We start from the raw sequence: 16,710 nt of genomic DNA on the forward strand, positions 1-16,710 counted from the left end.
TTCCTATATCTTTGAATCTGCTCTAACATTTGGTTTTCACTAAAGATAACTTGTGTTTTTGCATTTTGCGTATGTGTGAATTATAGGGGTTTATGACAGGTTTACTATAATATTGATTTGGCAAATAGACACCAATACAAGTGCATTATCTGCACAAGAATTAATTAAGTCCCTGATAAATAGTTAGAGAATAACTGGTATATCAGCTATTCAGCAGAGACCAGTGATTGATAAAACCACATTTATGGGCATTGTTTAAAGCTTAGTGGTGTCATATAAACAGTGTGGAAACACTGGGGGAGATTTAATAAAACTGGTGTACACAGAATCTGGTGCACCTGTGCATAGTAACCAATCAGCTTCCAGGTTTTATTGTCAAAGCTCAATTGAATAAGCTAAAGTAAGAAGCTGATTGGTTACTCTGCACAGCTGCACCAGATTCTGAGTGCACCAGTTTTAGTAAATCTCCCTCACTATAATAGAGAGCTGAAAACTGAATTTACACATAACATTTGTAAATTAACAAAATAAAAAGAAATGTCAAATGCAGACTGTGTTGCAACAGTGAACAAATAAACAACCACAATAATCTCTTCCTATCAACACTCTTGTCAATTAATGATTGTAAATATGAAATGTTAGGGCTTTATATGTCAAAGTATCTGATAGCCCTTTGCTGCCTTCAGGGAAAAACACTGGTCTGATGGATTCACAGGAACATTTTGGAATTCATGTTCAATGCACTATCAACACAAACACCATAGCTTTCCCCGATTTCCAAGGGCTAGAAAGATCTGTCCCAGTAAGTGAGATATTGCCCTGGAACAGTTGGGTTTTGCCCCCAACCGCAAAGTCCAAAATAACACCATTAAAACCCTTATTGCTGATATATTATGCTTCCAGTTATCTCCACAAAATGTATTGTTATCCATAGACACTGATAAAGCATTTGATCACTTAGATTTGGGGTTTACAGGTCACACTTCAGAAACTTGATATTCTGTACCACTCACTGGAGACTATGGCCCTTTCTGACTGTCCCACAGCCCTGATTTGCATGAATGGCTCTTAGATTCTCTTAGATCTCATCTAAATCCAAAATAGGACATGTCAAAGGTGTCTCCTTTCACTCATATTATACCATAGAGCATAGTGCTTCCGATGGCATTCTTTTCCAAGCTAAAAATGGCACTCCTGTGATATATATGAACAAGTACACCAGCCTGACTACCTGACAATGTATTACTTTGCTGGCAACAAGCAGGTAGCATAGGTTTCCCCATATGGAGCTATATCACAAATCATCCCTCTTGGTCAATGTGCTAGACTGGATATTTCATGGTAATGACAAACTGTGGGTATCATTAGAAGAGTCCATTTCTACAATTGCACTCACCTCATTCCCATAAAATGCCACCAACATACAGGTCTCATACCTCTTTACCCTAATGCATTCCTTCTGTCCTGAAAGTATAGGAATCCTCTGTTACACATCTTAAAATCTCCACAGACAGACCCCTTAACCAACAGTATATACTTGGCAATCTGACGCTGACCTGTTTACACTTCCTGATATGGACCTGGGGCAACATGTAAACAGCATTTCTCAATCAGTATCTGAATTAATTTACTGCCCTAGCTTCAAATCAGCAATCCAGCCCCAGATGATGGCTGCAGTATTTACAACTGTGAGGGTTTATCAATTCAATTTCAATAAAATCCTCACTTCAGAGGGTCTTGATGCCATTTTAGGCCTCATGCCTCCAGAAAGAGAAGCCCACACACCTTATATCTTAAATTTCTGCCATTCTACTCGCTCATCCACATCCCTGTATTCTCTATTATGTTTTGGCATGGGAGAAGGACTTAGACGAAATATTGTAAGTGGATGAACTACAGTGTGCTGTTAATTCTAAACACAATTAAAGTATTTTTACTGATCTAAAAGGCTTTTGTATGATTGGCAGCTCAGAAAAAGCTACAACATTCTCACATACTGATAACGTTGCCCTCTATCAAACTTTTCCTTCTACTCCAAACATTTGCTTGTGGCAGGGGAGAGCAACAGAAACAATGCTACACATGCAGTGATGGTCCACTGACACAAGACTTGGTTTTGTGTCTTTCACACCTATGACATGATCATGGATACACGCACACGCCTGTGTCTCCCACTGTCCCCCTACTCTCTATGCTTCCTGGTACTATTTCTAGAGCCAAAAAAGCCCTGCTCCACTACTTCCTCCTTGGTGTCAGGATGTAAATTCTAGACACTTGACACATCCCCTCCTGCATTGGCAGAGCTAGCATGCCTTCAGCACATGGAAGAAATGATTGCCTTTCAATAAAAAAAATACCTTGTCACCTGCACCTTGTTCATATTCTTATGATCCCCATTATCAAAAGCCATTGTCTTCTGAATTTACTTCTCATGTTCACACACTAAGGGACTTGACAACCAGCCCTGATATCCAACATCTACTTTATGTTATATATTTTCCCCTATTTGTCACTCCTGGATTCCAAATCCTTCCCTTTACACTTTCTCTTCTAATTTTCTTCTGTATTTGTTTTCCACCATAACCATGCAACATTTATGATATGCCTCTATGGCAAAGGTCATTGGCAATGAGCTAGACCAGTGGTCGGCAAGCCGCGGCTCGCGAGCCACATGCGGCTCTTTACCCAGTCTAATGCGGCTCTTCTGTGTGCCGGGCGCCTGCTCCCCTCCCTCCTCTCGGTCGGCCGCTCCCCTGCCTCCTCTCGGTTGGCAGCCCCAAAAGTCCGCGCGGACCTTTTAATCCGGCCTACGGATGTGGCTGTCAGGATGTGTGTAGGCGGGGCAGCGTGCCGAACGTGAGGGGAGGGGAGCTAGGCTCCTCTCACAGTCCGCCCTGAAGACCCGAACGGCGCGGGAAGACAGCGAGAGGAACGCAAAAGGTAAGTGAATTGACACGGGGGACTTGGCTTACTAGAAGGGGGGGGGGGGAATAGTACTGTGGGGGATGAAATACTATATGAGGGATGAATTACTTTATGAGGGATGAAATACTATATGGGGGGATGAAATACTATATGAGGGATGAAATACTATATGAGGGATGAAATACTATATGAGGGATGAATTACTATATGAGGGATGAATTACTATATGAGGGATGAAATACTATATGGGGGGATGAAATACTATATGGGGGGATGAATTACTATATGAGGGATGAATTACTATATGAGGGATGAATTACTATATGAGGGATGAAATACTATATGGGGGGATGAAATACTATATGGGGGATGAATTACTTTATGAGGGATGAAATACTATATGGGGGGATGAAATACTATATGAGGGATGAAATACTATATGAGGGATGAATTACTATATGAGGGATGAAATACTATATGAGGGGATGAAATACTATGTGGGGGGATGAATTACTATATGGGGGATGAAATACTATATGAGGGATGAAATACTATATGAGGGATGAATTACTATATGAGGGATGAAATACTATATGGGGGGATGAAATACTATATGGGGGGATGAAATACTATATGGGGGGATGAAATACTATATGAGGGATGAAATACTATATGGGGGGATGAAATACTATATGGGGGGATGAAATACTATATGAGGGATGAATTACTATATGAGGGATGAAATACTATATGGGGGGATGAAATACTATATGAGGGATGAATTACTATATGAGGGATGAAATACTATATGGGGGGATGAAATACTATATGAGGGATGAAATACTATATGGGGGGATGAAATACTATATGAGGGATGAAATACTATATGGGGGGATGAAATACTATATGAGGGATGAAATACTATATGAGGGATGAAATACTATATGAGGGATGAAATACTATATGGGGGATGAAATACTATATGGGGGATGAAATACTATATGGGGGATGAAATACTATACGGGGGATGAAATACTATACGAGGGATGAAATACTATACGGGGGATGAATTGCTATGGGGGATGAATTACTATATGGGGGATGAATTACTATATGGGGGATGAATTACTATATGGGGGATGAATTACTATATGGGGGATGAATTACTATGGGGGATGAATTACACCATGGGGGATGAATTACACTATGGGGGATGAATTACTATATGGGAGATGTATTTTCAGTTTTAAAAATGTGGCTCTCAAAATAAATTTCAATCATGGTTTTGGCGAGATTTGGCTCAGTTGAAAAAAAAGGTTGCCCACCACTGAGCTAGACATGCTGTGTACATAGCCCATACATCCACTGTAACAAATCTCTAACCATATGCTACATTATGAACTGGAGAGACTTAGGTATTGCACCCATAGAACCTATTCAGACTTTTATTAGGTCATCATGTGGGGAAGTCACCACCCTCATACTCTAAATTTAATATCTGGTTTTATTGTGCCTAGTGCTTTTGCTATTTTGTTGGTTTATGTAACTCGTTCTGTGTGTACTTGAAACAAATAAACCTTTATTCATTATAAAAGTATGTTATAGCCAACACTACACTAAATTCAAACCTATACAGTTAGCATTTGGAAGATTAAAGTGTAAACTGATTAGCGGGAAAAACAGACAATTCTTATTTTGGACAAACTGATACAGTAAATAAGGACAGGCATTTTGGTGGAGACTGGGATGGAGCAAAAAGCAGTGGAGAAACACTTGAGATGGAAGTACAAAGTGGTCAAGGCCGGGCTTGTCATTTTGGCCAGAATGGGCACAGTGGCTGTCTCTTTAAAATGGCCACACATAGCAATTTTACAACAGTTTCAGTCACTTTTAACCAGCTATCGACTGTAAGAACTAAACAAAAAAAAACAGTCTATTACCAAAACATACGTTTCTATCACAGGGTTGATTAAAGGCATTGCACACTTTCAAATGTTTTTGCTGTTTTAACTAGGTAAAGTAGGTATATTCCCTGTGCTGTTTGTTTGTCTTACCTTGTAATAATTGGCTCACACATTTTGGTTGCAGTTTTTAGTGTCATAGCTGATCAATTCCCCTATGTCCATGGTTTGCTACAGTTAGCCTGTCCCTATTCGCCAAATGGACAAGATAACTTCCTGTTCCAGATCACTCAACTTGCAGTGCATGTGTTGCCATCTACTGTGTGTTGCCTCACAAATGTAGGAATGCTAATTTGATAAATAAAATCTTTCAGATGCACACATGAGCTTTCTGTGTCTGTGAATGCTGTCAGATCCAATTATCAGTAGCTATGTTCCACCTGCACCAGTACAACACTGAGAGACCCAATGATTGTGGGATATTCAATTTCTTCCCAGGATAAGTCAGGTCTTACCCTACAGACATGCATTAACCTGTTCAGTGCCATACCGCGTGCCAATGTTTGAACACAGAAACATCTGACACTGGAATGTGAAGATTTACTCTACTATTGGCTGTGCATACAGGGCAACAGATGATACCATTAACCTACATGATTAATGTACATCTTATGGAAGTGAAAAACACAAGGTAGGAAGGTTTGGTTTAAAATGCCTTTGAATATGTTGGTTGTAGGTTGCAGTGACCATGTCTTATTTTTTACAACTCAAACATGTATGAAACACATTGAAAGAGCGAAATTGTATGGGTTATAGGGTAAATCAGTTTTGTTTTCATAGCAGGTAAGACGCTTCGCACTCTGAAAAAAAACAATTACTTGTTGGATCAATGAGTGGAATGTACATCACGGTAATATACTGAAATCCTGCTGTTACTGAAAACATAAAAATTCAAATACTACTTCTGTTCATTTGCAAGCTCGTAAGAAAGTGTCCTGCTTTAGTAAAAATGATAATAGAGATGGGTATAAGAGATAAAAGACTGAATAATGTGATTCTCATAAAGATAGACATCACACAGCACTGCAATGATTAATTGCAAATCTCTAATTCAGTAATAAGTGTAGGTCACTAATGTGGAAAACTATTAGTCTCAAAAGGAAAATGCTTTTAGCTGTCAGTCAATACTTGGCCAACTAAAGTAGATCTATTTAAAATAGAGGGTAGAGGTCAATAAATGCTCAGTTCTTCAAAGCAAATGATAAGCTGATTGAAACAGGCCTATGGCACAAATACTTCTCATTTAAAAGCACTCAATGGTAAGGAAACTTCCTTTTAAAACAATCCTAAAACATTTTTTACTTTTCAACATTATTAACACAAGATGGCTTTGTGAATACACACCTATTTTATGGTTAGGTGTGAACTTTTCCCAAACTATTTTTTTTGTAGCATTTATAATGCAGTTAACATTAATACAATTATCTTAAAACTAAAATAGGTTAAACCATTTTTTTCAAAATACAATAGCTACAGTGGGGATCGAACGTTTGGGCACCCTAGCTAAAAATGTGTATTAATGTGCATAAAGAAGCCAAGGAAAGATGGAAAAATCTCCAAAAGGCATCAAATTACAGATTAGACATTCTTATAATATGTCAACAAAAGTTAGATTTTATTTCCATCATTTACACTTTCAAAATAACAGAAAACAAAAAAATGGTGTCTGCAAAAGTTTGGGCACCCTGCAGAATTTATAGCATGCACTGCCCCCTTTGCCAAGCTGAGACCTGCCAGTGTCATGGATTGTTCTTAATCATCGTCTGGGAAGACCAGGTGATGTCAATCTCAAAGGTTTTAAATGCCCAGACTCATCTGACCTTGCCCCAACAATCAGCACCATGGGTTTTTCTAAGCAGTTGTCTAGAAAACTGAAACTGAAAATAGTTGACGCTCACAAAGCTGGAGAAGGCTATAAGAAGATAGCAAAGTGTTTTCAGATGTCAATATCCTCTGTTCGGAATGTAATTAAGAAATGGCAGTCATCAGGAACAGTGGAAGTTAAAGCAAGATCTGGAAGACCAAGAAAAATATCAGACAGAACAGCTTGCAGGATTGTGAGAAAAACAATTCAAAACCCACGTTTGAATGCACGATCCCTCCAGAAAGATCTGGCAGACACTGGAGTTGTGGTACACTATTCCACTATAAAGAGATACTTGTACAAATATGGTCTTCATGGAAGAGTCATCAGAAGAAAACCTCTTCTACGTCCTCACCACAAAAATCATCGTTTGAACTTTGCAAATGAACATATAGACAAGCCTGATGCATTTTGGAAACAAGTTATGTGGACCGATGAGGTTAAAATTTAACTTTTTGGGCAGAATGAGCAAAGGTACGTTTGGAGAAGAAGGGGCGCCGAATTTAATGAAAAGAACCTCTGTCCAACTGTTAAGCATGGGGTTGGATCAATCATGCTTTGGGGTTGTGTTGCAGCCAGTGGCACAGGGAACATCTCACGAGTAGAAGGAAAAATGGATGCAATAAAATTTCAGCAAATTTTGGATGGTAACTTGATGCCATCTGTGAAAAGCTGAAGTTAAAGAGAAGATAGCTTCTACAAATGGATAATGATCCTAAACACACCTCGAAATCCACGGGGGATTACATCAAGAGGCGTAAACTGAAGGTTTTGCCATGGCCTTCACAATCTCCTGACCTCAACATAATTGAAAATCTATGGATAGACCTTAAAAGAGCAGTGCGTGACAGACAGCCCAGAAATCTCAAAGAACTGGAAGACTTTTGTAAGGAAGAATGGGCAAAGATACCTCAAACAAGAATTGAAAGACTCTTGGCTGGCTACAAAAAGCGTTTACAAGCTGTGATACTTGCCAAAGGGGGCAGTACAAGATATTATTTCTGCAGGGTGCCCAAACTTTTGAGAACGCCATTTTTTTGTTTTCGGTTATTTTGAAAGTGTAAATGATGGAAATAAAATCTAACTTTTTTTGACATATTATAAGAATTTCTAATCTGTAATTTGATGCCTTTTGGAGATTTTTACATCTTTCCTTGGCTTCTTTATGCACATTAATACACATTTTTAGCTGGGGTGCCCAAACGTTCGATCCCCACTGTATGTGTTTTCTTACATAAATCTTTGTTTTCTTCCTGTATTTCTTACTTTACACGGAGCGGTCACTGCTGCTCCTTCACCTTGTGCAGGGTGGCTGGTCTTATACCCACCCCCCTGTAGTTTTCTGCTGGTGGTCTGTAGTGGGAGGACCTGCTTTGCACCCCCCACACCTCTGCTCTCTCTGCACAGTGATGATGTCATCACTACTTCACAAGGTACAATCTGCTGCAAAAGGGTTTTGGTGGATATTTTTGTTATATCGCGATTATTGCTCAAAAAAATTAAAGGAACACTTTTCATTCAGAGTATAGCATCAAGTCAATTAAACTCCTGGGATATTGATCTGGTCAGTTAAGTAGCAGGGGGGAATTGTTAATCAGTTTCAGCTGCTTTGGTGTTAATGAAATTAGCAACAGGTGCACTAGATGGGCAACAATGAGACAACTCCCAAAACAAGAATGGTTTTATAGGTGGAGGCCAATGACATGTTTTTCCTTGCTTACCTTTTCTGACTGTTTTTCATTAGTTTTCTATTTGGCTAGGGTCAGTGTCAGTAGCATGAGGCAATACCTGGACCTTACAGAGGTTGCACGGGAAGTCCAACTCCTCTAGGATGGCACAGCAATACATGCCATTGGCAGAAGGTTTTCTATGTCTCTCAGCACAGTTTCAAGAGCATGGAGGAGATTCCAGGAGACAGGGAGTAACTCTAGGAGAGCTGGACATGGCCGTAGAAGGTCCTTAACCCATCAGCAGGACCGGTATCTGCTCCTTGTAAGGAGGAACAGGATGTGCACTGCCAGAGCCCTACAAAATGACCTCCAGCAGGCCACTGTTGTGTATGTTTCTAACCAAACAATCAGAAACAGACTTCATGAGGGTGGCCTGAGGGCCCAACATCCTCTAGTAGGCCCTGTGCTCACTGCCCGGCACCAAAAAGTTCAATTGCCATTTGCCATTCAACATCAGAATTGGCAGGTCTGCCACTGGCACCCTGTGCTTTTCATAGATAATAGCAGGTTTACTCTGATCACATGTGACAGATGTGGAAGGGTCTGGAGAAGCTGTGGAGAACATTATGCTGCCTGTAACAACATTCAGCATGACCATTTTGGTGGTGTGTCAGTGATGGTCTGGGGAGGCATATCCATGGAGGGACACACAGACCTCTTCAGGCTAGACAATAGCACCCTGAGTGCCATTAGATATTGGGATGAAATCCTTGGACCCATTTGCAGACCCCACGCTGGTGCAGTGGATCCTGGGTTCCTCCTGGTGCTTGACAATGCTCAGCTTCATGCAGGCAGTTTCTGGTGGATGAAGGATATATATATATATATAGTTTTTGTGACCATTTCCATAAAGACCTACAGAGTTGTGCAATAACCTTCTTATGCTGCATTGGAATGAGTGGGAAATACTATGTGAATGATTTGTTCTACTATACTATATCCTTTCACAGTGAAGAATTATTTCACATGAACCATACAATCACTGTTGGCTGTCATTTTACTGAATATGCTCTTAATAATTAGGTTGCATGCATCAGGACATCAGACCATACATGAATCAAAATTTGGCTGGTTCAGCACTGACTGGCCAAGACTCGATCCATCTATAGGCAAGCTGACTGTACCCAACTTGATCTATCAATGTTATGTAATGTTAATAGGCACTAAAGAGTGAAACACATCAACATCTCTCCTAGTTGTACTGACTATTAGTGCATTTGTGCATATTTTCCATGATTTTCATCTAGTAAAATATCACAACATAGTGTGCAGCCATTTCCTTTCATTACTGCAACCTGGGTACAGCCAGCTTGTTGGATTTTTTACATTCAATTACTGCTGGCGGCTATAGCTGCTTTCAGAAATCATTGTGTTCTGCTGGTCAGAAAGACCCCTTCCCCCACCAACAGTAGGACACAATAGCGCTGCGGGAGGTATTCCCCCATCAACACTCACTGACTGTGTTGATGGGGAAATCAAGTGATTTTCTTTCCTTTCTCCCATGGACCATGATGAGAGGGGATTAAAGTAATCAAAATGCTCTCATTCTAAACAGTGCATAGCATAGTAAACCCTTCTTAAAACTGAAGGTATTCACATGTGTCATGCTGTCCCAATCCCAAAAACTAGAGGATTATTCCTCATTTCAGGACTGAGGGCAGAGCCATGCATGTCATTGCTTTTTAGATCTCCTGACCAGATGCACATCTAGAGCTGCTGGTGTATAGTGCCCTAACAGGTTTCAGGCTTTTTGGTCATCATCAGAGAAGTGTATGAAAATCATGGCTTCTATTGAGTTGGGCATGGGTCCAACAGGATCATGTAACTATGAAGGTTTTGGTGAGAAGGTAGTGAAGCAATCAAAAAGCCCTCACTCTAAACAGTGCCCGGTACAGAAAGTCTAATTATAACAGAGGGTATCCACATGTCTCATTCCATCATTGTACTATACACCAGTGATTCTGGATGTGTATCTGTTCACAGATGCAAAAACATGGGTTCACATGGCTCTGTCCACTGAAATGAAGACAAATCCTGTAATTTTTGGACTATGTGATGAAATGATACATATGAAAACCTTCTGTTCTAATAAAGCTTTATCAAATAATAAATCCAAAATAAATCTGGAATATATTTAATTTCTACTTTTTTCAATATTCTAATTGTGCAAAAGCTGCTTGAGAAATGCTATGCATGATTGGTTTCAGGAGTTAGAGAATGATGGCAGGAGCAGAGGCTTAAAAATATAGAGCTATAAGAAAGGAAATAGGTAGATAACAGCATGGCAGCTGCAACAAATGTGCATAGAGCGTGAGATCAAAGGCATGTGGGTCACAAAAGACAAGCAGGCAACACAACATGTACTGTATGTAAAGTGAGTAAGAGAAGGTAAAACGGTGTGTTAACTCAGAACTGAAATTCTCGTTTGGGTGCATACTGTGGGTTATATGCCCTGCAGGCTAGCAGTGAGATGTCCTAACTCTTGCCTCTACTCTTTCCCCTAAGTTTTTATGAGTGTTGTGTATTTTTACTGTTCAACATTTAATGTATATTACAAAAAAAAAACAATGAATATGTGTAACATCTTGTTTCTCTAATAGCCATGTTAAAGAGTCTGCAAGAGGATCCATAATGCATTTCACTTTCTAAAACTGTTAAATACCCAAAAACTTAGTGCATGGATAAACTCAAGAACAGTTTAGGTGGTCTTTGGTTTACACGTTCATAACACTAGAAGATGAGGAGGGCACAGGTTCATATATGATGACCTGACCATCATAGAACAAGATGGAACACTCTAAAACATGCACTAGTCATCCTCATACTTAAAAAGCACTCACTAGACCTCATCAATCTTATCAACCTACGCCCTATCTCCTTGCTGCCCTTTTCCTTCAAACTCCTTGATGGTTTGGTCTACAATGGAGCGAGCGACCATCTTACTGAGAACAACCTTCTTGATTCTCTTCAGTCTGGATTTCGATCTCAACACTCCACAGAAATAGCTCTCCTAAAACCCACAAACAATCTACTAATGGCTAAAACCAATGGACACTATTCTGTACTCCTACTCCTGGACCTCTCTTCTGCCTTTGACACAGTAGACCGCCGCCTCCTCTTCAAAAAACTCCACTCCTTTGGTTTCCGAGACTGTACTCTTCGCTGGTTCTCAACCTACCTCTTCCACCGTACCTTTAGCGTCACTTACAATTCTACTTCCTCCTTTCTCTGTCGGGGTCCCTAAAAGTTCTGTTCTTGGACCTCTTCTATTCTTGATCTACACATCCTCCCTGGGTCAGGTGATAGCCTCCCATGGCTTCCAGTACCATTTCTAGGCTGATGACACCCAAATATTTCTCTCTACCTTTCAGCTCACTCCACATGCATCACTAATTTACTAACAGACATATACTAATTTACTAACAGACATATCAGTCTGGATGTCACACCACTTCCCCAAACTCAATCTATCCAACACCAAGCTCATAACATTTCCTCCCCCATATGCCCCTTCCCGACTTTTCTGATCAATGGCACAACTATCAACCTGTCCCTGCATGAAAGGGTATTAGGTGTAATCCTGGACTTTGAACTATCCTTTTGGCCCCACATCTAATCTCTGCCCAAAGCTTGCAGCCTCAACCTACACGACATCTCTGAAATATGCCCCTTCCTAACCAATGACACCACAAAGCTCCTAATTTACTCCCTGGTCATCTCATGCCTTGACTACTGCAACTCCCTCCTCACTGGCTTACCTTTACATAAGCTATCCCCGCCTTCAGTCCATCATGAATGCTGCTGCCAAACTCCCCCACCTTACCAACTGTTCAGTGTCTGATACTCCTCTTTGCCAATCTCTCCACTGGCTTCCACTCACCCAATGAAATAAACTTATAAAGCCATCCACAACATCCCGAGCTACATCACTAACCTAGTCTCAAAATACCAACCTAATTGTTCTCTTTGTTCCTCCCAATACTTCCTACTCTCTATCTCCCTTGTCACCTCCTCTCATGCTTGCTTCCAGGACTTCTATCCAGCCTCTCCCATCCTATGGAACTCCTTACAACAATCTGTCTGAATATCACATACTCTGACCACATTTAGACGATCCCATAAAACCCATCTCTTCAGAGAAGCCTATCCGACCTTCATCTAAGAACAGTAACTGTATTTCCTTCATCAGTTCAGCCTCCACAGTTATTACCTGTATCTTTTGACCCTTCCTCTGAGTTTGTAAACTCTAACGAGCAGGGCCCTCTGATTCCTCCTGTAGTAAACTGTATTGTAACTGTACTGTCTACCATCAAGTTGTAAAGCACTGTTGTAAACTGTTGGTGCTATGTAAATCTTGAATATTAATAATAATAAAGTATGGTCTAAAGCAGGGCTTGAAAAAGCTGCTCGCCCGCTCGCCAAATCCGAGGAGAAATTCCTCTGTGGCGAGCGGCTGCGAGCGGTGCGCACAGATGAAGCTTGGAGCGACTGCACCTGCACTTCAAGCCTCATTGTGAAGCCGAGTTCCAGTTTACAACTTCCGGTTTCTGGCTTCTGCGGCACCGCCGCTGAAGGGACAAGTGCAGGAGAGGTCCGCTCTCCTCCGCTGAGAGGAGACACTCTCTCCACCGCCACGGGGGACTCGGAGGGACTAGCAGTAAATACTGAATACAACATGTCCTATCACTATAATGGAGTACAGGGGAGCTGGGATATACATTACTGAGTAATGTATATCTCAGCTCCCCTGTACTCCATTATAGTGATATGACATGTATACAGTAATGTATATCCCAGCTCCCCTGTATTCCATTATAGTGATATGACATGTATACAGTAATGATTACTGTATACATGTCATATCACTATAATGGAATACAGGGGAGCTGGGATATACATACTGTATACATGTCATATCACTATAATGGAATACAGGGGAGCTGGGATATACATACTGTATACATGTCATATCACTATAATGGAGTACAGGGGACCTGGGATATACATTACTGTATACATGTCATATCACTATAATGGAGTACAGGGGAGCTGGGATATGCATTACTGTGTACAGTTTTATATTTCGGACTATTTATTCTAAAGAAAAATGTAATTTCATAAGCTTTAAGGGGGCGTGGTTGGGGGCGGGCCGGGGTGGGGTTGGGGGCGGACCTGGGCAAGGTTGGGCAAGGTTGGGTGGGGCAACTGGTGGCGAGTAAGTTTTGTGACCGGCTAGTAGGTCTGGACTTTAAATTTTAACCCCTGAGAGTATTTCCACGTTTGCATTGTTTACGTTTGTTACATGTCCCTATTCACATAGCATGACTTAAAATAAATATTTAAAACTTGCAGCTTGCCTTTTTAGATGCTCTTTTTCTGGAACCTCCAGCAAGAAAAAATTCCACCTACTTCTCTTTCTTATGAAGGAGCTGGGAAGCTGTATTTGCAATAAATAACCAATTACGGCAGCCCGGTACTATGTGATAGCTGTGATAGCAGTGACCAATCGCATCATAGTAGCAAACAAAGGTTTCACGAATTAAACCTTTATTTATTTGTATATTTATTTAGTACAGGTACTCATATAGCACCGTCAATGTACGCATCAATTTATATATTGTACATTCACATCAGTCCCTAACCTTCAAGAAGCATACAATCTAAGGTCACTAACTCACATTCATACATACACATTTTAGGGCCAATTTAGACAGGAGCCAATAAACCTTCCAGTGCTAACCACTTAACTACTTTGCTGCCCCTTGAACATAGTTAATGATTGATTATACAGTGATCATCACTGCAATCAGAAATCAGACTGTCAAAAATAAATTATCTGATCACTCCCCCAACCTCCTTCCCAGCGTAGTAGTTTTGACAAGGTAAAACTGCACTGCTTTGGTGACAACATGCAGACAATTGTGAAAGACAAATAAACATTTTTTTGTACATACTGTCACCAGAGCAAGTGCAGTGTCACTACAGTGACAGTGTATCATTGTGATGGTGGTCCTGTACAATGGCTGGCTGCTCTGATATCACTGTATGTCAGTGCCCCAAGCCATTAGCTCTGTTCATCACCACAGCAGTTCAATGTCAACAGTGCTAGTCAGTATCCCTAAGCACCGCCGCACTGCCATACACTCAGTGTCCCTAATCACTGCAGTCCACTCACAGTGTCCCTAATCACTGCCACCCACTTACATTGTCCCTAACCACTGTCACACCAGTAATATTGTCCCATAACACTGTTACACCAGTTACAGTATTCCTGATCACCACTACACCAGTTACTGTGTCACTGATCACCACCACAACAGTCATATTATCCCTGATCAACATCACACCATATACAGTGTCCTTCATCACCGCCACACCAGTTACTTTGTTCATCATCACTGCCACATCAGTCAAAAATCCTCTTGTGCTGCCAAACTTAATATGATAAACGAAGAGAAGCTGCAAACATCAAATTGCATTCCCACAACACTAAAAAATAAATGAATAGATAAATAGTGCTGCGCTACTCACTAAACCTAACCATAAAATGGCAAGGAAGGAAGTGTGGTGACATCATTTCTGGTTGGACGGCGGCTGCCATCTTGGTACACCTGTTCCTATGTATTTTATTACTAATGCTTGTATGGGTCTGCTGACCTGATTTTAAAAGTTGAGTATTCTATACCTGGTTTTTATACATTAAACATGGACGTACTACACTATGAGATGTCCTTTGAAGTTTTTTTGAACATTAATTTCTAATGAGGAATTGGAGAAGGAGCCAGTAAAGTATGCTTACAGAGGAGAGCTGGTTGGATTTCGGGTTGATACTAAAGTGCATTTGACCTATATTCCCTATAGGTCAAAATGGGAGGTGAGTGTGGACGCTAGCTAGTAGAAGATTTTTAAGGGTGACCATTGTCCAAGTCATGTGTGGAATATATGCTGATTTGAAGATTTTTCTGCATTCCATATATTTATAATTATTATTATTTTTATTGACATCTTGATATATATATATCACTCTGATTCTCTATTTGCACATACAGTTGTTGACATCTTGATATATATATATCACTCTGATTGTTTATTTGCACATACAGTTGTGTTCAAAATAATAGCAGTGTGATGAAAAAAGTGAATAAAGCTCAAAATCCTTCTAATAGCTTTTATTTTCATACACACAAATGCATAGGAAACACTACACATTCTATTCCAAATCAAAACATGAAGAAAAATATATCAAATTTGTGTTGTTCCTCTAAAAAAATTGAAGAAAAGGGAATATTAGACTGTTCAAAAAAATAGCAGTGTTTGTATTCTTCTTTACAAACTCAAACATTCACTATATAAACTGAAAAATGTTCCAGCCCAGGATGATTGGACTACATTCCACAGTTCTTCTCTATTTCTTGGTTTTGCCTCAGAAACTGCATTTTTGATGTAACCCCACAAGTTTTCTATTGGATTAAGATCTGGGGATTGGGCTGGCCACTCCATAACGTCAATCTTGTTGGTCTGGAACCAAGATGTTGCACGTTTACTGGTGTGTTTGGGGTCGTTGTCTTGTTGGAACACCCATTTCAAGGGCATTTCCTCTTCAGCATAAGGCAGCATGACCTCTTCAAGTATTCTGATGTATTCAAACTGATCCATGATCCCTGGTATGCGATAAATAGGCCCAACACCGTAGTATGAGAAACATCCCCATATCATGATGCTTGCCCAACCATGCTTCACTGTCTTCACAGTGTACTGTGACTTCAATTCAGTGTTTGGGGGTCGTCTGACAAACTGTCTATGGCCACTAGACCCAAAAAGAACAATCTTACTTTCATCAGTCCACAAAATGTTGCGCCATTTCTCATTAGGCCAGTCAATGTGCTCTTTGGCAAATTGTACCCTCTTCAGCACATGTCTTTTTTTCAACAGTGGGACTTTGCGGGGGCTTCTTGCAGATAGCTTGGCTTCACATAGGCGTCTTCTAATTGTAACAGTACTCACAGGTAACTTTACACCTTCTTTGATCTTCCTGGAGCTAATTGTTGGCTGAGTCCTTGACATTTTGGCTATTCTTCTATCCATTCGACTGGTAGTTTTTCGCTTTCTTCCACGTCTTTCAGGTTTTGGTTGCCATTTTAAAGCATTTGCGATCATTTTAGTTGAGCAGCCTATCATTTTCTGCACTTCTTTATATGTTTTCCCCTCTCAAATCAACTTTTTAATCAAG

At 40.4% G+C, this 16,710-nt stretch overlaps 1 protein-coding gene across 1 annotated transcript in view; it reads right to left on the bottom strand.

Moving 5' to 3' along the window:
- The window catches only part of GABRA2 (gamma-aminobutyric acid type A receptor subunit alpha2), a 242,586-nt gene that overhangs the window by 122,669 nt on the left and 103,207 nt on the right, over positions 1-16,710 (bottom strand). The gene's annotated exons all lie outside the window — the stretch shown is intronic.

Source organism: Staurois parvus, unplaced genomic scaffold (assembly GCF_062004578.1).
Source record: "Staurois parvus isolate SC_StPar_1 unplaced genomic scaffold, SC_StPar_1.0 ptg000980l, whole genome shotgun sequence".
Lineage (NCBI taxonomy): Eukaryota > Metazoa > Chordata > Amphibia > Anura > Ranidae > Staurois > Staurois parvus.